Source organism: Aristolochia californica, unplaced genomic scaffold (assembly GCF_029961685.1).
Source record: "Aristolochia californica isolate CCGP_79_NKW_82.1479 unplaced genomic scaffold, dmAriCali1.0.hap1 SCAF_1, whole genome shotgun sequence".
NCBI lineage: Eukaryota > Viridiplantae > Streptophyta > Magnoliopsida > Piperales > Aristolochiaceae > Aristolochia > Aristolochia californica.
In genome coordinates, this window is record NW_027181770.1 from 40,438,229 (window position 1) to 40,461,743 (window position 23,515).

The following is a 23,515-nucleotide window of genomic DNA, read 5'->3' on the forward strand; positions in this document are numbered from 1 at the left end:
CAAAGATTGAGAATCCGGATTCGTGGTTACGTGGCGCTCGAGAGAGGCACGAATCACGGTAAAATCCAGAGTTGACGTTTCCTATTGTGCAAGTAGTTAATTAGATTATTGCTTGATAATTTAGGATATAATTAGTGTTTAGTTCAGATTAATTCATCATATTTGGTTAGGCTAGTTGACTGAAGAATACACAGAATTCATTCCTCCCTGTGGATATGACCCTCGCTTACTGCTAGATTACATGAACGATTCGTACGTTTGCGAGGTATTAAAGCCGATGTAACTAAATTTTACATCAAGTTTTTGGCGCCGTTGCCGGAGAGGCACGTATTAAGCATATTTCTTTGTTCTCCATAGTCTTAGGTTAGATTTTTTTATTTTTTATTTTTATTTTTATTTATTTTTATTTTTTTAGTTTTTTCATAATTTTAGTTTGGTATTTTTTTTGGAATTATTTTTATTTCTTCTAGTTAGTTCATATTTTTAGTAGTGAGTTTGTTAGCTTAATTTGATAGTTCATTTTGTTTCTTTTTGTGTTTTTATGCACGGGCGCCGCTCCCTAGGTGGACCATTAGCTCCCTTTGTTGAAGAGGTAGAACATATTTGTAGGAAAACACCCAAAGTCAAGTTAAGAGCTACCATGGCCAATCAGGGCGAACCATTACAGTTACCTGCAGCAGGTGACCGTAGAGCCCTGAGGGATTATTCTATCCCATCCCACTTCACATCACCTTCTTGCATTATATTGCCACCCACTACTGCCGCCGTTATGAGTTGAAATCGGGTGTGATCCAACTCCTCCCTACATTCTAAGGGTTGGAGAAGGAGGACCCATATTACCACATCAAGGAATTCTTAGATATTTGTGCAACCTTTAAATTCCAGAATTTCTCAGATGACTCTATCCGGTTAAGACTTTTTCCATTTTCACTTAAGGATAAGGCCAAGTCTTGGCTTAATTCCTTAGAGGTGGGCAGCATTACTTCATGGGACACATTAGTCACGAAATTTTTATCCAAGTACTTTCCCATTCAGAGAACTACAGCCCTCAGGAGAGAAATCTCCAACTTTATGCAGCAGGAGGGTGAACACTTTTATGAGGCTTGGGAGAAATGGAAGGATTTGATCCGTAGGTGTCCGCATCATGGCTTTGAGAAATGGCATTTAGTGCAATACTTTTATCAAGGTCTTACACCTCAGGTTAGATCCATGGTAGATGCAACGAGTGGTGGGAGTTTGATGGGTAAGAGTGCTAGTGAGGCGTGGGACTTCTTTGAAACGTTGAGTGATCAATCTCAGCAATGGGGTTCATCATTTAATGTTGATAGGAGATCCCACGAAGCCGAAAGAGGGGGTCTTTACGAGGTTAGTGAAACACCCATGCTCATGGCCAAGATTGAAGGGTTGACTAGAAAAATTGATGCCCTTATGGTGTCCAAGAGTTCACCTTCTCCTAACCCATCTACTATCTATGCCATATGCTCTGGTTCATCTCATCCCACACAAATGTGTCCATCTAGTTCATCCTACCCAGAGCTCATTGAGGACTTGAATGCAGTCCAGAATTTTCAAAGACCGAGCCGGAACGATCCTTTTTCAGAAACATATAATCCTGGTTGGGATAGGCACCCAAATTTCTCATGGTCCAAGGGGCCACAGGTTGGGGGTCCTCCAGGGTTTACTCAACCCCAAGCTCCGCGCCCACACTTCACTCAACAACCATTGATTCAACAAAAACCTTCACTTGAGGATACACTTCAATTATTCATGCAGAATACACAGTCCTCCATTGCTAAACTTGAAATGCAAGTGAGTCAGTTGGCCAGCCATATGAGTGAACAAGCACAAAATAGACTCCCGAGTCAAACCATTCCTAACCCCAAAAGCACACATGAGGGTGAGTTGAGTTCCAAACCCCACCATGAGCAAGCCAAAGCCATAACCACCCTTAGGAGTGGTCGTGAGTTGAACAATGGGGTAGGGACCACTAAGTCTAAGGAGTCAAAGGATGACAATGGGGACACATCATTGAATGAAGAACCTCCAAGTTCTCCACCAACAGCCAAGCAGATCCCTAACCAAGTCCCATTAGCTCCTTATCCGCAGAGGTTATCGGGCCCACCTAGGAAAGGAGATAGCATGCATGAAACGTTGGAACTGTTTAGTAAGGTTCACATTAGCATTCCACTTCTTGATGCTATTAGGCAAGTGCCTGCCTATGCCCGATTTTTGAAAGACCTTTGTACACAGAAGAGAAAACAACATGTTAACAAAAAGGTCTTTCTTACTAAGAATGTAAGCTCAATTCTGAAGCATAACACTCCTCCTAAAGTTAAAGATCCTGGATGTCCCACAATTTCATGTGTCATTGGTGAACATACCATCCAGAGAGCTCTTCTTTACTTAGGGGCAAGTGTGAATTTGCTTCCTTTCTTTGTGTACCAGCAATTAGGTTTGGGGGAATTGAAGCCTACTCCCATCACACTTCAACTAGCTGACCGTTCTGTCAAGATACCACGAGGAATAGTTGAAGATGTTTTGAAAAAAGTGGACAAATTTCTGTTCCCGGTTGATTTCATTGTTCTTGATACAGAACCAGTAGTCAATGTGACCAACCAAAATCCTGCCATCCTAGGACGTCCCTTCTTAGCCACATCTAATGCTATCATTCATTGTAAAAGTGGTGAGTTGGAGTTGTCTTTTGGAAATTTTAAGGTCTCATTGAATGTATTTAATGCCGGGCACCACCCACTTGAGTCTGATGATCTGAGTCCTGCATTTAATATAGAAACTGTTATGCTTGATAACGAATCCACTCTTGAATCTTTTGAGTCTTGCATAACATCTTTAGACATGGACTATTTTAATGAGGAAACATATTTTTGAGAGGTTAATTCTTTACTCAATTCTGTACCTCTGTTGGAGGAAGCATATGAGGTTATCACAACTGAACATCCACAAGATCTTCCTCTTGACTTGGACAAACCTCTTGAAACTTCCAAGCTAGACCTTAAGCCACTTCCTCCCACATTGAAGTATGCATTCTTGGGACCCATGAACTCATTACCAGTCATTATTTCCTCTTATTTGAGTACTGAGCAGGAGGAACAATTGACTGAAGTTTTACAAGCACACAGAGAGGCATTGGGGTGGACTCTTGATGCCTTAAAAGGGATTAGCCCCTCCATATGCATGCATCGTATTCATTTGGAGGAGGGGACTAAAGCCTCACATGAGATGCAACATAGGTTAAATCCCCATATGTTGGAGGTTGTGAGAGAAGAAGTCATCAGGTTGCTTGTGACAAGAATCATTTACCCTATTTTCGATAGCACCTGGGTGAGTCCAATTCAAGCTATCCCTAAGAAAGGGGGGATAACGATAATGAAAAATGAGAGTGGTGAATTGATTCCCACAAGAACTACCACCAAGTGGCGTGTCTGCATTGACTATAGAAAACTTAATTCCGCCACTAGGAAGGATCACTGCCCACTACCTTTCATTGATCAGGTACTAGAGCGATTGGCCGACCACAATTTTTATTGCTTCTTAGATGGATACTCCGGCTACAATCAAATTCCCATTGCTCTAGAAGACCAGGAAAAGACCACATTCACGTGTCCATTTGGCACCTATGCTTACAGACGCATGCCTTTTGGTTTATGCAATGCGCCAGCCACTTTCCAACGGTGCATGATGAGTATCTTTTCTGACATGATTGGTGAATTTTTAGAGGTCTTTATGGATGACTTTTCTGTGTTTGGCTCTAGTTTTGATTCATTTTTGCACAATCTTTCACTCGTATTGTCACGTTGCATTAAGTCCAATTTAGTCTTGAATTGGGAAAAATGCCACTTCATGGTGAAAGAAGGAATTGTTTTAGGACATGTAGTGTCTGAGCGGGGTGTAGAAGTGGACAAAGCCAAGGTTGACCTAATTGCCAATCTGCCACCACCTACTTCTGTGAAGGGGGTGCGTTCTTTCCTTGGCCATGTTGGGTTCTATAGGCGTTTCATTAAAGACTTTAGCAAAATTTCTCGTCCTTCGACGAATTTATTTGCTCAAGATGTTGCTTTCGCCTTTGATGATGTCTGTATTCATGCTTTTGAAACACTGAAGAAATGTTTGTCCACTGCACCCATTGTCCAACCCCCTATTTGTTCTTTGCCTTTTGAGTTGATGTGTGATGCCTCTGACTATGCATTGGGGGCTGTTTTGGGGCAAAAGACGGATAAAATGCCCTATGTCATTCAATATGCTAACCGAACTCTTCATGATGCTCAATTGAATTACACTACCACTGAGAAGGAGTTGCTAGCTGTTGTGTTTGTCTTGAACAAATTCAGATCATATCTGTTAGGGTCAAAGGTTATAGTGTTCACTGATCATTTTGCTTTGAAGTACTTATTATCCATCAAGGACACTAAACCTCGCTTGATTAGATGGATCTTGCAATTGCAAGAATTTGAACTTGAGATTCGAGATAAGAAGGGTTGTGAGAATGTTGTTGCTGATCATCTATCTAGGATCTGTGTAGTACCTCAGGAAGGATTCCTTCCTTTAAATGATTCCTTCCCTGATGAACAACTTCTCCAAGTATCCCAGTTGCCTTGGTTTGCTGACATAGTCAACTATCTTGTAACTCATAAGATTCCTGATTATTGGAGTAAACAAGATAGGTTGAAATTTTTTTCCCAAGTCAAACATTTTTTTTGGGATGACCCTTATATGTTCAAGGTGTGTTCAGACCAAGTCATTAGGCGTTGTGTACATGAGCAAGACTTTGCCAACATTCTTGAATTTTGTCATTCCCACGCATGTGGTGGACATTTTGGTGCCAGAAAGACAGCGGCTAAAGTCTTGCAATGTGGTTTCTATTGGCCTTCATTATTTAGAGATGCCCATGGGTTTTGTCAAGTGTGTGATAAATGCCAACGAACTGGTTGTTTGTCTAGGAAGAACATGATGCCTCTTAACCCCATTCTTATTGTTGAATTGTTTGATGTGTGGGGTATTGACTTCATGGGTCCTTTTCCTGTCTCGTTCGGCTATCAATACATCCTTGTTGCTGTTGAATATGTCTCTAAATGGATTGAAGCTATATCATGTAAGACAAACAATCACAAAGTGGTGGTAAAGTTTTTAAAAGAAAATATCTTTAATCGATTTGGTACCCCGAGAGCGATCATCAGTGATGGGGGATCTCATTTTTGTAACAGAGCATTTGAGACCTTATTGAAGAAATATTCCATCACTCATCGGGTGTCCACTCCATACCACCCGCAAACTTGTGGTCAAGTGGAAATCTCTAATAGGGAGATCAAACAGATTTTGGAGAAGTCGGTTCGCTTTGATAGGAAAGATTGGTCCACTCGATTGGACGATGCTTTATGGGCCTATCGAACCGCTTATAAGACTCCTATTGGGATGTCTCCATTTCGCCTAGTGTTCGGCAAAGCATGTCATCTACCTGTTGAGCTTGAGCATAGAGCTTATTGGGCCATTAAGGCTTTAAATTTTGATTTAACTGAAGCGGGTGAGGAGAGAAAGTTGCAATTGAATGAGTTGGAGGAGACACGTCATGATGCTTATGAGAATGCCAAACTGTATAAGGAGCGAACAAAGCTTTTACATGATAAATCTATTTTTTGCAAGTCTTTTACTGTTGGGCAGAATGTTTTACTTTATAACTCACGATTGCATTTGTTTCCAGGGAAGCTAAGATCCAGGTGGTCCGGTCCATTTGAAGTTACACAGGTGTTTCCTCATGGCACTATTGAGATCCGCAATCACGGAGACGGGTCGATCTTCAAAGTTAACGGTCAGAGGCTCAAACCGTATCTTGAGAATGTCCCCACACTGGAGGAGGTGATGGTGATTTTCTTGGAGGAACCTGTCATTTCATCTTGAATGCGTCAGAGTCTTGCTTACGACTATAAACTTAGCACATTGTGGGCAATCCCCACGTTTCTATCCCTTTGTACATTACAGTTTTATTTTTTTTGGTTTATTCATACTCTCTTGCCAGCTGAGAGCATAAATGGTTTCGGTAGTCGATGACCAGACTTTTGGTCCCCAGTTTGAGAGGTCTGTACTCAAACAACTGTTCTGGGATTGACCAGTTCGATCTTGAAGTATTGAATGAAAACCTTATGGTGAGTAACTTAAGGACTTGTGTTTAGCGCGTGATTCCTGCTGCCTTCAGTGGCCAATCACACGGAGATTTCTTCAAAGTGTGATGTGGGATAGCGGTTTCATCTACGGATGATTACCTACGGGTACGGCTGATACGAGTAAACCTTCTTCGAGGGAGACTATGTATCATTCCTGGGGGTCTTTATTATTCTTTTTTTTTTGTAGTCGTTATAGTGTTTTAACTTTTCCCCATTGTGAACAATGTCAGGTTTAGGTACAGGGGGGGGGGGGGGGGGGGGGGGGTGGAACGACTCTCTTATGTCTTAGCAATAATTTTCTTTCGATTTTTTTTCGTGGTTTTCAAATTACTCCTCTTAGTATGTGGTTAAGATTAGTAGAGTTAAAATAAGTTGTTCAAATGTGTTTCAAAAATGATCGTAAAACTGTGTAGAATATGCCTATTAGAAATCTGATATCATTTGTTGTGATCCATGAGAATTCAGTGGGATAACTTACTATTGCATTAGACTTGGAACTTAGTTGCAAAAGAGAACATGTAAATCTAGTGTTGATCTATGTTAGTCTGAATAGTCTTGTATGCCTGTTTGAACTCAATCTTTTTTATACCTCAGTGAAATTCGTTGTTGTAATGTATGAATGTGAATGGAAATGCTCTTGCTTGCAAAAGACAGATAACTTCAGAAACAGCCTGGCAAACCCAGGGACATGCACCGGAACAGTTGGTTACTTAAAAATAAGTGCATGTGCAGTGAAGACGAATACAAAATGGTGGTAATACCAAAAGTATTCAGTGAAGAAAAAAATTACGCTGGTAATAGCAAAAGTGCGCTGGTAATAGCGTAAAATGGTTTTAAATCTCGAAGCAATGAGTTTCCTTAGCTTTGATGATGAATTGTAATTTGAAAGAAGTTGCAGGTCAAGATTGAAATTAGTATATTTCTTTTGTGAGATTGTCAGACAATAGGCTTACTCTACTATTTTCTCTTAATTGTGATGTGACCAGGATTTTATTGTTATTTGTTGCCTCTTGTTCTGTTGAAGTAATAGCTTATGGGTCACATTGGTTCAGGTGGACTAACAATGAGTGTATTTGGATTGATAATAGGCTATTTTTTACACAGGTTTTCAAATTTCGCAAGATCTCATATGATTTTCAGATATTTTACGATACTAAGTGTTAGTCATATGCTAATGAGGAGTAAATTTTCTTCAGTTTTTCTTTTTATATTATTGATTTAGATGAATTTTGTGGGTAAATTCCATGCAAACCCTCACGAGACATAACTCATCCACTACTACAGAGTAGGGGTTTAACGGCTTGTTGCATGCGCTAAATGCAATCGTGCTCCCTACGAAAGTGGCATTTTGTTTTCCTAGGCTTAATTTTGGTTCGATTGTTGTTTTGCTGGGGACTAGCAAAGATTTAGGTTTGGGGGTGTGATAGATTTCATATTCTGACATGAGAACTAGGTTAATTATAATAGAATAACCTTTATAATTGTGTTATAGGTGGTTATTTGTCGGGTTTCAAATGAAATGAGCATTTATTGAATTTGGCATTAATCACTGTCGATATTGCATATTTTTCTCTCCTGAATTATATTTCATTGTTTTTAAGGTTTATTTCTTCCTGAAATACTTTTTATAGATTTAATTATGGAATTTTAGGAGAATTTGGGTGGAGAAGAAGATATTTACCAAAATGCCCTTAGTGAAATGGAGGTAATTTCTAGGGTAAATCATTTTAAAATAAGAAAAATCATATTTAAAGCAAAGGGAAGCGTCGAATGAAGAGGGTCGAAGGCAGCGTGAAGAGAAAACAGAAACGGAGACCAAAACAGAGGTTTTTGACCGGAAACAGGGGAGGACCCGAGAGGAGTTCCCCACCGTCGTTCGCCGGGCCAATACCTTTTGCCGCGCCACCGTCGTCCACCGTCGTCCACCATCGTCCACCGCCGTCCAGCAACCGAGAACAAACCCGAGGAGAACTTGAGAGAGTCTCCGTCGAGGTGAGTTCGATAGTCGTCGCTCGCCAGGCCGAGAAGTGATCCGAGAGGGCTTCTCAGGTGCCAATCCCGCTTTCCGACCATCCTCCGGCGTCTATCAGATATTCCGACCAGTCCCAGAGCCATTCCGACTCCAACCGAGACTCGAGAGAGCCGGTTAGAGAACGCCAGCTCTGTTTCGCTCTTCACCGGACGTTACCTCCGTCTGTCGGCTTCTAACAGTCGTCACCAGCGTCGTCTCTACCTCCGGCCACTCACTCTTGCCAACCCGAAGCCATTGATTTCGGGAAATTGCAGCACCCGTGAGAACGAGTTGCTGCCCGAGCGAGAGGAGGAAGAAGGGGAGTAATTCATCATTATTGAATTTAGTTTTTATATGGTTTGAACTTAGGTTTTGAATGTTAATTGAATCTGATTTGATAATGAATATTTATTTAAGATTTACTTTCTTGATATTTGATTAAATTAGCTAATTAGGGTAGGATTATAATTGAGGTTGGATTTTGGTATTTTAATCTGATATCTGTCTTTCACTCTATGCGCCCGAGAGTGGCTAGACGCAAGGATTGAGAAATCGGATTCGTGATTACGTGGCGCTCGAGAGAGGCATGAATCACGGTAAAATCCAGAGTTGATAATTTTAGCATCATCACAATAGGAAATTGATTCTCTGCATTCTATTGTAATCCGCTCTTTGTCATTAACTCTAGGCGCCCAAGAGGGGCTAGACGCAAGGATTGAGAATTCGGATTCGTGGTTACGTGGCGCTCGAGAGAGGCACGAATCACGATAAAATCCAGAGTCGACGTTTCCCGTTGTGCAAGTAGTTAATTAGATTCTTGCTTGATAATTAGGATATAATTAGTGTTTAGTTCAGATTAATTCATCATATTTGGTTAGGCTAGTTGATTGAAGAATACACAGAATTCAATCCTCCCTGTGGATATGACCCTCGCTTACTGCTAGATTACATGAACGATTCGTACGCTTGAGAGGTATTAAAGCCGATGTAACTAAGTTTTACATCAATTGTTAGTTCAACTTTTTGTAAAAGGGCAAAATAATGGCTTGTTTGACTCGAGTAAATATCCCACCGCACGTTCACTTGATAATTTAACGAGCGTTTGTTATTCTCTTTCAAAGGTTTGGATCCATTGGAGATTTGCATCTTTAACATGTTACAAGCATGCATATCCATTTTTAAAGCATGTGTTGAAGAAATGAATTTCTTATAAAATTCACAGCTCTTAGGGTTGAACTAGTGGAATTTCCAAAACTTGGACAACATTTTGTGTTCATTTGTGGTGTGTGAATAAATTTTCTTTATTAACATTTGTTATTGTTCTAAATTTTTTCCAGACATAAACTCTAAAATTTTCATTTTGTTGTGATCTATTTGCCTTTTTGGTTTACAAGATGAAGGGAGAGCGAAAACTCAATGTTTTGATTTAAGAAAAAAGAGTACATCTAAAATGGAAATGCACAATGCACAAATGTAGAGAGAGATAATTCCAAAGAGTGTCTATAATTTTTAGGGATTGTAAGCTCTTTTTAGTTTTTAGATATCTGGTTTTGCAATCGTCGGGAAAAGGTGGTGGATTTTTAACCTGAGTGTTGATTCCCAATCCATAAGCCATTTCTTAGGGTAATATAGCCCTTACGCATGATAAATCAATTTACAAACATCAATGGTTGTTAAGTCAACTATTTGTAAATGGTCAAAATAATGGCTTGTTTGACTCGGCTAAATATCCCACCGCACGTTCACTTGAGAATTTAATGAGCGTTTGTTATTCTCTTTAAAAGGTTTGGATCCATAGGTGATTTGCATCTTTAACATGCTTCAAGCATGCATATCCATTTTTAAAGTTTGTGTGGGAGAAATCTCTTTCTTAGAAAACTCCAAGTTGTTTGGATTCAACTAGTGGAATTTCCCAAACCATGACAACAAAACTTTTGTCTTCATTTGTGGTGCCTTTTTGGTTTATAGGATGAAGGGAGAGCGAAAACTCAAATTTTTTATTTAAGAAAAAAGAGTACATCTAAAATGAAATGCATAATGCACAAATTTAGAGAGAGATAATTTCAAAGAGTGTCATTAATTTTTAGGGATTGTAAGCTTTTTTAAGTTTTTATATGTCAGGTTTTGCGATCGTCAGGAAAAGGGGGAGGCGGGGGATTTTTAACTGTGTATTTACTCCAAATCCATAAGCCAATTCTTAGGGTAATGTAGCCCGTTTTGCACGATAAATCACTGTACAATCATCGATGATTAATAGGTCAACTATTTGTATAGGACAAAATAATGGCTTGTTTGACTCGGGTAAATATCCCACCACACGTTCACTTGAGAATTTAATGAGCGTTTTTTCTTCTCTTTAAAAGGTTTGGATCCATAGGTGATTTGCTTCTTTAACATGTTTCAAGCATGCATATCCATTTTTAAAGCATGTGTGGAAGAAATCTCTTTCTTATAAAATTCCAAGCTGTTAAGGTTGAACTAGTGGAATTTCCCAAACTTGGACAACAAAAATTTTGTGTTCGTTGGTGGTGTGTGAATAAATTTTCTTTACTTACATTTGTTATTGTTTTAAATTTTTTCCACACATAAACTCTAAAATTTTCTTTTTGTTGTGATCAATTTGCCTTTTTCGTTTACGGCAAGAAGGGAGCGTGAAAACTCAAAGTTTTGATTTAAGAAAAAAGAGTACATCTAAAATTGAAATGTAAAATGCACAAATTTAGAGAGAGATATTTCCAAAGAGTGTTTGTAATTTTTAGGGATTGTAAGCTCTTTTTAGTTTTTATATATCAGGTTTTGCAATCGACGGGAAAAGTGGGAGGCAAAGGATTTTTAACTGAGTGTTGAATCCCAATCGATAAGCCATTTCTTAGGGTAATATAGCCCGTTACGTACGATAAATCACTTTACATTCATTTGTGATATTTAGGTCAGGTTTTTGTAAATGGGCAAAATAATGGCTTGTTTGACTCGTGTAAATATCCCAAGCATGTTCACTTGAGAATTTAACGAGCTTTTGTTATTCTCTTTAAAAGGTTTAGATCCATATATGATTTGCATATTTAACATGTTTCAAGAAGGCATATCTATTTTTAAATCTTATGTGAAAGAAATCTCTATCTTATAAAATTCTAAGCTGTTATGGTTGAACTAGTGGAATTTCCCAAACTTGGACAATAAAAATTTTGTGTTCATTTGTGGTGTGTGATTAAATTTTATTTACTTACTTTTGTTATTGTTTTAAATTTTTTCCAATCATAAATTCTAAAATTTTCATTTTGTTGTGATCTATTTGCCTTTTTGGTTTACGGGATGAAGGGAGAAAGAAAACTCAAAGTTTTGAATTAAGAAAAAAGAGTACATATAAAATGGAAATGTACAATACAGAAATGTAGATAGAAAAAATTCCTAAGAGTGTCTGTAATTTTTAGGGATTGTAAACTCTTTTTAGTTTCTATATATCAGGTTTTGGAATCGTCTGGAAAATGGGGAGACAGGGGATTTTTAACTGAGTGTTGAATCCCAATCCATAAGCCATTTCTTAGGGTAATATAGCCCGTTATGTACGATAAATCACTTTACAATCATTTGTGATTGTTAGGTCAACTTTTGTAAATGGGCAAAATAATGGCTTTTTTAACTCATGTAAATATCCCACAAATGTTCACTTGAGAATTTAAAGAGCTTTTGTTATTCTCTTTAAAAGGTTTAGATCCATATGTGATTTACATATTTAACATGTTTCAAGAAGGCATATCCATTTTTAAAGCTTATGTGGAAGAAATTTCTATCTTATAAAATTCCAAGCTGTTAGGGTTGAACAAGTGGAATTTCTCAAACTTGGATAACAAAACTTTTGTGTTCATTTTTGGTGTGTGAATAAATTTTATTTACTTACATTAGTTATTTTTTAAAATTTTTTTCCATACATAAACTCTAAAATTTTCATTTTGTTGTGATCTATTTGCGTTTTTTGTTTACGGGATGAAGGGAGAGAGAAAAATCAAAGTTTTGAATTAAGAAAAAAGAGTACATATAAAATGGAAATGCACAATACACAAATGTAGAAAGAAATAATTCCAATGAGTGTCTGTAATTTTTAGGGATTGTAAACTCTTTTTAGTTTCTATATATCAGGTTTTGCAATCATCGGGAAAAGGGGGAGACGGGGGATTTTTAACTGAGTGTTGACTCCCAATCCATAAGGCATTTCTTAGGGTAATATAACCCATTAAGTAAGATAAATCAAATTAAAATAATCTATGATTTTTAGGTCAACTTTTTATAAATGGGCAAAATAATGGCTTGTTTGACTCAGGCAAATATCCCACCGCACGTTCACTTGAGAATTTAATGAGCATTTGCTATTCTCTTTAAAAGGTTTGGATCCAAAGGTGCTTTGAATCTTTATGAAGTTTCAAGCATGCATATACATTTTTAAAGCATGTGTGGAAGAAATCTCTTTCTTATAAAACTCCAAGCTATTCAGGTTGGACTAGTAAAATTTCCCAAACCCTGACAACAAAACTTTTTTGTTCATTTGTGGTGTGTGAATAAATTTTTTTTTTACATTTGTTATTGTTTTAAATTTTTTCCATACATTCACTCTGAACTTTTCATTTTGTTGTGATCTATTTGCCTTTTTGGTTTACAGGATGAAGAGAGAGTGAAAACTCAAACATTTGAATTAAGAAAAAATAGTACGTATAAAACGGAAATTCACTATGCACAAATGTAGAAAGAGATAATTCATAAGAGTGTCTGTAATTTTTAGGGATTGTAAACTCTTTTTAGTTTTTATATATCAGGTTTTGCAATCGTCGGGAAAAGGGGGAGGTGGGGGATTTTTAACTGAGTGTTGACTCCCAATCCATAAGCCATTTCTTAGGGTACAATAGCCTGTTACGCACGATAAATCATTGTACAATCATCTATGATTGTTAGGTCAGCTTTTTGTAAAAGGCAAAATAATGGCTTGTGTGACTCGGGGAAATATCCCACCGCACGTTCATTCACTTGAAAATTTAATGAGCGTTTGTGATTCTCTTTAAAAGGTTTGCATCCATAGATGATTTGCATCTTTAAGCTGTTTCAAGCATGCATATCCATTTTTAAAGCTTATTTGAAAGAAATCTCTTTCTTATAAAATTCCAAGCTGTTAGGGCTGATCTAGTGGAATTTCACAAACTTGGACAACAAAACTTTTTTGTTCATTCGTGTTCTATGAATAAATTCTCTTTACTTACATTTGTTATTGTTTTAAATATTTTCCATACATAAACTCCAAAATTTTCATTTTGTTGTGATCTATTTGGCTTTTTGGTTAAGGGATTAAGGGAAAGAGAAAAGTCAAAGTTTTGAGTTAAGAAAAAATTGTACATTTAAAATGGAAATGCACAATTCAACAATGTAGAGAGAGATAATTCAAAAGCGTGTCTGTAATTTTTAGGGATTGTAAGCTTTTTTTAGTTTTTATATATCAGGTTTAATAATCGTTGGGAAAAGGGGGAGGCGGGGATTTGAAACTGAGTGTTGACTCCCAATCCGTAAGCTATTTCTTAGGGTACTAGCCCGTTACGCATGATAAATGACTGTACAATCATCTGTGATTGTTAGGTCAGCTTTTTGTGAAAGGGTAAAATAATTGCTTGTTTGACTCTGGTAAATATCCCACCGCACGTTCACTTGAGAATTTAATGAGCGTTTGTTATTCTTTTTAAAAGGTTAGGATCCGTAGGTGATTTGCATCATTAACATGTTACAAGCATGCATATCCATTTTTAAAGCATGTGTGGAAGAAATCTCTTTCTTATAAAATTCCAAGCTGTTAGGGTTGAACTAGTTGAATTTCCCAAACATGGACAGCAAAACTTTTGTGTTCATTTGTGGTGTGTGACTAAAGTTTCTTTTCTTACATTTGGTATTGTTTTAAATTTTTTCCACACTTAAACTCTTAAATTTTCATTTTGCTGTAATCTCTTTGCCTTTTTCGTTTACAGCATGAAGGGAACGCGAAAACACAAAGTTTTGATTTAATAAAAAAGAGTAAATCTAAAATAGAAATGGACAATGCACAAATGTAGAGAGAGATAATTCCAAAGAGTGTTTGCAATTTTTAGGAAATGTAAGCTCTTTTTAGTCTTTATATATCAGGTTTTGCAATCGTTAGGAAAAGGGGGAGTCCGGGGATTTTTAACTGAGTGTTGACTCCAATCCATAAGCCATTTCTTAGGGTAATATAGCCCGTTACGCATGATAAATGACTTTAAAATCATCTATGATGGTTAGGTCTTCTTTTTGTTAAAGGGAAAAATAATGGCTTGTTTGACTCCTGTAAATATCCCACCGCACGTTCACATGAGAATTTAATAAGCGTTTGTTATTATTTTTAAAAGGTTTGGATCCATATGTGATTTGCATCTTTAACATGTTTCAAGCATGCGTATCCATTTTTAAAGCTCATGTGGAAGAAATCTCTTTCTTATAAAATTCCAAGCTGTTAGGGTTGAGCTAGAGGAATTTCCCAAACTTGGACAACAAAAATTTTGTGTTCATTTGTGGTGTGTGAATAAATTTTCCTTACTTACATTTGTTATTGTTTTTAATTTTTTCCATACATAAACTCTAAATTTTTTATTTTGTTGTGATTTATTTGCCTTTTTTGTTTACGGGATAAAGGGAGAGTGAAAACTCAAAGTTTTGATTTAAGAAAAAAGAGTACATCTAAAATGGAAATGCACAATGCACAAATGTATAGAGAGATAATTCAAAAGAGTGTATGTAATTTTTAGGGATTGTACACTCTTTTTAGTTTTTATATATCAGGTTTTACAATCGTCGGGAAAAAGGGGAGGCGGAGGATTTTTGGCTAATTGTTGACTCCAAATCCATAAGCCATTTCTTAGGGTACTATAGCCCGTTACGCACCATAAATCACTTTACAATCATCTATGATTGTTTGGTCAGCTTTTTGTGAAAGGGAAAAATAATGGCTCTTTTGACTCGTTTAAATGTCCCACTGCACGTTCATTTGAGAATTTAATGAGCGTTTGTTATTCTTTTTAAAAGGTTAGGATCCGTAGGTGATTTGCATCATTAACATGTTACAAGCATGCATATCCATTTTTAAAGCATGTGTGGAAGAAATCTCTTTCTTATAAAATTCCAAGCTGTTAGGGTTGAACTAGTTGAATTTCCCAAACATGGACAGCAAAACTTTTGTGTTCATTGGTGGTGTGTGAATAAATTTTCTTTACTTACATTTATTATTTTTTAAATTTTCTTCCACACATAATCTCTAAAATTTTCATTTTGTTGTGATCTATTTTCCTTTTTCTTTTATGGCATCAAGGGAGCGCGAAAACTCAAAGTTTGAATTTAAGAAAAAAGAGTACACATAAAATGGAAATGGACAATGCACAAATGTAGAGAGAGATAATTCCAAAGAATATCAGTAATTTTATGGTATTGTAAGCTCTTTTAACTTTTTTATATATCAGGTTTTGCAATCGTCAGGAAATGGGGGAGGTAGCTGATTTTTAACTGAGAGTTCGACTCCCAATCCAGAAGCCATTTCTTAGTGTAATATAGCCCGTTATGAGTGATAAGTCACTTTAGAATCATCTGTGATTTTTAGGTCAGCTTTTTGTAAAAAGGCTAAATAATGATTTGTTTGACTCGGGTAAATATCCCACCGCACGTTCACTTGAGAATTTAATGAGCGTTTGTTATTCTCTTTAAAAGGTTTGGATCCATATGTGATTTGCATCATTAATATGTTACAAGCATCCATATCCATTTTTAAAGCTTATGTGGAAGAAATCTCTTTCTTATAAAATTCGAAGCTGTTAGGGTTGAACTTGTGGAATTTCCAAAACTTGGACAACAAAATTTTTGTGTCCATTTGTGGTGTGTGAATAAATTTTCTTTACTTACATTTTTTATTGTTTTAAAGTTTTTCCTCACATAAACTCTAAAATTTTCATTTTGTGGTGATCTATTTGCTTATTTCGTGTATAGCATGAAGGAAGCGCGAAAAGTCAAAGTTTTGATTTAAGAAAAAAAGGTACATCTAAAATGGAAATGGACAATGCAAAAATGTTGAGAGAGATAACTCCAAATAGTGTCCGTAATTTGTAGGGATTGTATGCTCTTTTTAGTTTTTATATATTAGGTTTTGCAATCGTCGGGAATAGAAGGAGACAGGGGATTTTTAACCTGAGTGTTGACTCCCATTCCATAAGCCATTTCTTAGTGTAATATAGCCCGTTAAGCATGATAAATCACTTTACAAGAATCTATGATTGTTAGGTCAACTTTTTGTAAATGGGCAAAATAATGGCTTGTTTGACTCGGGTAAATATCCCACCGCACGTTCACTTGAAAATTTAATGAGCGTTTGTTATTCTCTTTAAAAGGTTTTGATCCATAGGTGATTTGCATCTTCAACATGTTTCCAGCATGCATATCCTTTTTTAAAGCATGTGTGGAAGAAATCTCTTTCCTATTAAAACTCCAACTGTTAGGGTTGAACTAGTGGAATTTCCCAAACCATGACAACAAAACTTTTGTCTTCATTTGTGGTGCGTGAATAAATTTTCTTTACTAACATTGGTTATTGTTTTAAATTTTTTCCATCCATAAACTCTAAAATTTTCATTTTGTTGTGATCTATTTGCCTTTTTGGTTTACGGGATGAAGGAAGAGCAAAAACTCAAAGTTTTGAATTAATAAAAAAGAGTACATCTAAAATGGAAATGCACAATGCAAAAATTTAGAGAGAGATAATTCCAAAGAGAGTCTATAATTTTTAGGGATTGTAAGCTCTTTTTAGTTTTTATATATCAGATTTTGCAATCGTCGAGAAAAGTGGTAGGCAGGGATTTTTAACTGAGTGTTGACTCCCAATCCATAAGCCATTTCTTAGGGTAATATAGCCCGTTATGCACAATAAATCACTTTACAATCATCTATGATTGTTAGGTCAACTTTTTTTAAATGGGCAAAATAATGGCTTGTTTGACTCGGGTAAAGATCCCACCGCACATTCAATTGAGAATTTAATGAGCGTTTGTTATTCTCTTTAAAAGGTTTGGATCCATATGTGATTTGCATCTTTAACGTTTTTCAAGCATGCATATCCATTTTTAAGGCTTATGTGGAAGAAATCTCTTTCTTATAAAATTCCAAGCTGTTAGGGTTGAAGAAGTAGAATTTCCCAAACTTGGACAACAAAACTTTTGTCTTCATTTCTTGTGTGTGAATAAATTTTCTTTTAAACTTTTTCCATACATAAACACTAAAATTTTTCATTTTGTTGTGATCTTTTTGCCTCTTTGGTTTACGATATGAAGGGAGAGCGAAAACTCAAAGTTTTGATTTAAGAAAAATGAGTACATCTAAAATGGAAATGCTCAATCCACAAATTTAGAGAGAGATAATACCGAAGAGTGTATGTAATTTTTAGGGATTGTAAGCTCTTTTTAGTTTTTATAAATAAGGTTTTGCAATGGTTGGGAAAAGGGGGAGGCAGGGGATTTTTAAATGAGTGTTGACTCCCAATCCATAAGCCTTTTGTAAGGGTACTATAGCCCGTTACACAAGATAAATCACTTTATAATCATCTATGATTTTTAAGTCAACATTTTTTAAATGGGTAAAATAATGGCTTGTTTGATTCCGGTAATTATCCCACCGCACGTTCACTTGAGAATTTAATGAGCGTTTGTTAATCTCTTTAAAAGGTTTGGATCCATATTGGATTTGAATCTTTAACATGTTTCAAGCATAAATATCCATTTTTAAAGCATATGTGGAAGAAATCTCTTTCTTATAAACTTCCAAGCTATTAGGGTTGAACAAGTGGAATTTCCTAAACTTGAACAACAAAGCTTTTGTGTTCATTTGTGGTGTGTGAATAAATTTTCTTTACATACATTTGTTAATTTTTCAAATTTTTTCCATACATAAACTCTAAAATTTTCATTTTGTTGTGATCTATTTGCTTTTTTGGATTATGGGATTTAGGGAGAGCGAAAAACTCAAAGTTTTGATTTAAGAAAAAAGAGTACATCTAAAATTCAAATGTACAATCCACAAATGTAGAGAGAGAGAATTCCAAAGAGTGTCCATATTTTTTTTGGGATTTTAAGCTCGTTTTATTTGGTAATTTTAGGGTTTTGCAATCAACGGGAAAAGGGGGTGGTAGGGGATTTTTAACTGAGTGTTGACTCCGAATCCGTAAGCCATTTCATAGGGTAATATAGCCCGTTACGCATGATAAATCAGTTTGCAATAATCTATGATTGTTAGGTCAACTTTTTGTAAATGGGCGAAATAATGGCTTGTTGGACTCGGGTAAATATCCCACCACACGTTGACATGAGAATTTAATGAGCATTTGTTATTCTCTTTAAAAAGTTTGGATCCATTGGTGATTTGCATCTTTAACATGTTTCAAGCATGCATATCCATTTTTAAAGCATGTGTGGTAGAAATCTCTTTCTTATAAAATTCCAATCTGTTAGGGTTGAACTAGTGGAATTTCCAAAACTTGGACAACAAAACATTTGTATTCATTAGTGGTGTGTGAATAAATTTTCTTTACCAACATTTGTTATTGTTTAAAATTTTTTCCTCACATAATGTCTAAAATTTTCAATTTGTTGTGATCAATTTGCATTTTTTGTTTACAGGATGAAGGGAGAGCGAAACCTCAAAATTTTCATTTAAGAAAAAAGAGTACATCTAAAATGGAAATGCACAATGCACAAATGTAGAGAGAGATAATTCCAAAGAGTGTCTATAATTTTTAGGGATTGTAAGGTCTTTTTAGTTTTTATATATCAGGTTTTGCAATCGTCGGGACAAGGGGGAGGTAGGGGATTTTTAACTGAGTGTTGACACCCAATCCGTAAGCCATTTCTTAGGGTACTACAGCCCATTACGTATGATAAATCACTTTACAATCATTTATGATTGTTAGGTCATCTTTTTGTAAAAGGAAAAAATAAGGCTTGTTTGACTCGGGTAAATATCCCACCGGACATTCACTTGAAAATTTAATGAGCGTTTGTTATTCTCTTTAAAAGGTTTGGATCCATAGGTGATTTGCATCTTTAACATGTTATAAGCATGCATATCCATTTTTAAAGCATGTGTGGAAGAAATCTCTTTTTTTATAAAATTCCAAGCGTTAGGGTTGAACTAGTGGAATTTCCCAAACTTGGACAACAAAACTTTTGTGTTCATTTGTGGTGTGTGAATAAATTTTTTTTACATTTGTTATTGTTTTAAATTTTTACCATACATAAACTCTAAACTTTTCATTTTGTTGTGATCTATATGTCTTTTTTGTTTACGGGATGAAGGGATACCGAAAACTCAAAGCTTTGATTTAAGAAAACAGAGTACATCTAAAATGGAAATGCACAATCCAAAAATGTAGAGAGAGATAATTCCAAAGAGTGTATATAATTTATAGGGATTGAAAGCTCTTTTTAGTTTTTTTATATCTGGTTTTCCAATCTTTGCGAAAAAGGGGAGACGGGGGATTTTTAACTGAGTATTGACTCCCAATCCATAAGCCATTTGTTAGGGTAATATAGCCCGTTAAGCAAGATAAATCACATTACCATCATTTGTGATTCTTAGGTCAAATTTTTTTAAATGGGAAAAATAATGGCTTGTTTGACTCGGGTAAATATCCCAGCGCACGTTAACTTGAGAATTTAATGAGTGTTTGTTATTCTCTGTAAAAACTTTGGATCCATAGGTGATTTGCATCTTTAACATGTTACAAGCATGCATATCCTTTTTTCAAGCATGTGTGGTAGAACTCTGTTTCTTATAAAATTCCAAGCTGTAAGGGTAGAACTAGTGGAATTTCAAAAACTTGGACGACAAAACTTTTGTGTTCATTTGTGGTGTGTGAATAAATTTTATTTACTTACATTTTTTATTGTTTTAAATTTTTTCCAAAATAAACTCTCAAATTTTCATTTTGTTGTGATCTATTTGACTTTTTGGTTTACGGGATGAAGGGAGAGCGAAAACTCATAGTTTTGATTTAAGAGAACAGTGTACATCTAAAATGGAAATGCACAATCCAAAAATGTAGAGAGAGATAATTCCAAAGAGTGTATGTAATTTTTAGGGATTTTAAGTTGTTTTTAGTTTTTATATATCAGGTTTTGCAATCGTCTGGAAAAGGGGGAGACGGGGGATTTTTAACTGAGTGTTGACTCCCAATCCATAAGACATTTCTTATGGTAATATAGCCCGTTAAGCAAGATAAATCACTTTACAATCATCTATGATTGTTAGGCCAGCTTTTTGTAAATGGGCAAAATAATGGCTTGTTTGACTCAGGTAAATATCTCATCGTACGTTCACTTCAAAATTTAATGAGTGTTTGTTGTTCTCTTTATAAGATTTGGATCCATATGTGATTTTTATCTTTAACATTTTTCAAGAATGCTTATCCATTTTTAAAGCATAAGTGGAAGAAATCTCTTTCTTACAAAATTCCAAGTTGTAAGGGTTGAACTAGTTGAATTTCCCAAACTTGAACCACAACTTTTGTGTTCATTTGTGGTGTGTGAATAAATCCTCCTTACTTACAATTTTTATTGTTTTTAATTTTTTCCTAACATAAACTCTAAAATTTTCATTTTTTCTGATCTATTTGCCTTTTTCGTTTACGGGATGAAGGGACAGCGAAAACTCAAAGTTTTGCTTTAAGAAAAAATAGAACGTCTAAAATGGAAATAAAAGTGCACAAATATAGAGAGAGATAATTCAAAAGAGTTTCCGTATTTTTTAGGGATTGTAAGCTCTTTTTGTTTTTATATATCATGTTTTCCAATCATCGGGACAAGGAGGAGGCAAGGGATTTTTAACTGAGTGTTGACTCCCAATCCGTATGCCATTTTTAGGGTACTATAGCCCATTACATATGATTAATCACTTTACAATCATCTATGATTGTTAGGTCAACTTTTTGTAAAAGGGAAAAATAATGGCTTGTTTGACTCAGGTAAATTTCCCACCGCATTGTTCACTTGAGAATTTAATGAGCGTTTGTTATTCTCTTTAAAAGGTTTGGATCCATAGGTGATTTGCATCTTTAACATGTTACAATCATGCATATCCATTCTTAAAGCATGTGTGGAATAAATCTCTTCCTTATAAAATTCCAAGCTATTAGGGTTGAACTAGTGGAAGTTCCCAAACTTGGACAACAAAACTTTTGTGTTCATTTGTGATGTGTGAATAAATTTTCTTTACTTACATTTGTTATTGTTTTAAATTTTTTCCATACATAAACTCTAAAATTTTCATTTTGTTGTGATCTATTTGCCTTTTTGGTTTACGGGATGAAGGGAGAGCGAAAACTCAAAGTTTTGATTTTAGAAAACAGAGTACATCTAAAATGGAAATGCACAATTCACAAATGTGGAGAGAGATAATTCCCAAGAGTGTATGTAATTTTTAGGGATTTTAAGCTCTTTTTAGTTTTTATACATCAGGTTTTGCAATCTTTGGGAAAAGGAGGAGACGAGGTTTTTTAACTGAGTGTTGACTCCCAATCTATAAGCCATTTCTTAGGGTAATATAGCCCATTGAGAAACATAAATGACAATACAATCATCTATGAATGTTAGGTCAATTTTTTTTAAATGGGCAAAATAATAGCTTGTTTGACTCGCGTAAATATCCCACCGCACGTTCACTTGAGAATTTAATGAGAGGTTTTTATTCTCTTTAAAAGGTTTGGATCCATAGGTGATTTGCATCTTGAAAATGTTACAAGCATGCACATCCATTTTCAACGCATGTGTGGAAGAAATCTCTTTCTTATAAAATTCCAAGCTGTTAGGCTTGAACTAGTGGAATTTCCCAAACTTGGAGAACAAAACTTTTGTGTTCATTTGTGGTGTGTGAATAAATTTTATTTAGTTACATTTTTCATTGTTTTGAATTTTTTCTATACATCAACTCTAAAATTTTCATTTTGTTGTGATCTATTTGCCTTTTTGGTTTACGAGATGAAGGAAGAGCGAAAACTCAAAATTTTGATTTAAGAAAACAGAGTACATCTAAAATGGAAATGCACAATCCACAAATGTGGAGAGAGATAATTCCAAAGAGTGTATGTAATTTTTAGGGATTGTAAGCTCTTTTTAGTTTTTATATATCAAGTTTTGCAATCTCCGGGAAAAGGGGGAGACGTGGGATTTTTAACTGAGTGTTGACTCCCAATCCATAAGCCATTTATTAGGGGAATATGGCTCATTAAGCAAGATAAATCACATTACAATCATCTACGATTGTTAGGTCAACTTTTTGTAAATGGGCAAAATAATGGCTTGTTTGACTCGGGTAAATATCCCACTGCACGTTCACTTGAGAATTTAATTAGCGTTTGTTATTCTCTTTAAATGCTATGGATCCATAGGTGATTTGGATCTTTAACATGTTTCAAGCATGCATATCCATTTTTAAAGCATGTGTGGAAGAAATCACTTTCTTATAAAACTCCAAAACCTTGACAACAAAACTTTTGTGTTCATTTGTTGTGTGTGAATAATTTTTTTTTCATACATTTGTTATTATTTTAAATTTTTTGCATAGATTAACTCTAAAATTTTCATTTTGATGTGATCTTTTTGGCTTTTAGGTTTATGGGAAGAAGGGAGAGCAAAAACTCAAAGTTCTGATTTAAGAAAAAAGATTACATCTAAAATGGAAATGCACATTGCACAAATGTAGAGAGAGATAATTCCAATGAGTTTTTGTAATTTTTAGGGATTGTAAGCTCTTTTTAGTTTTTATATATCAAGTTTTGCAATCGTCTGGAAAAGGGGGAGACGGGGGATTTTTAACTGAGTGTTGACACCCAATCCATAAGCAATTTTTTAGGATAATATAACCAGTTACACATGATAAATTACTTTACAGTAATCAATGATTTTTAGGTCAGCTTTTTGTAAATGGGAACAATAATGGCTTGTTTGACTGGGGTAAATATCCCACTGCACGTTCACTAGAGAATTTAACCAGTGTTTGTTATTCGCTTTAAAAGGTTTGGATCCATAGGTGATTTGCATTTTTAACATGTTTCAAGCAAGCATATGCATTTTTAAAGCATGTGTGGAAAAAATCTCTTAGTTATAAAATTCCAAGTTGTTAGGGTTCAACGAGTGGAATTTCCCAAAGTTGGACAACAAAACTTTTGTGTTCAATTGTGGTGTGTGAATAAATTTTCTTTACTTACATTTGTTATTGTTTTAAATTTTTTCCATACATAAAATCTAAAATATTGATTTTG

The 23,515-nt window shown here is 35.4% G+C and overlaps 1 non-coding gene across 1 annotated transcript; it reads right to left on the minus strand.

The window, feature by feature from the left end:
* Positions 1 to 1,044: 1,044 nt before the first annotated feature.
* LOC137965235 (small nucleolar RNA R71) lies at positions 1,045 to 1,151 on the minus strand. Its single transcript, XR_011116034.1, has one exon. It is a non-coding gene; the product is annotated as a small nucleolar RNA R71 (small nucleolar RNA).
* Between the last annotated feature and the right edge of the window lie 22,364 nt (positions 1,152 to 23,515).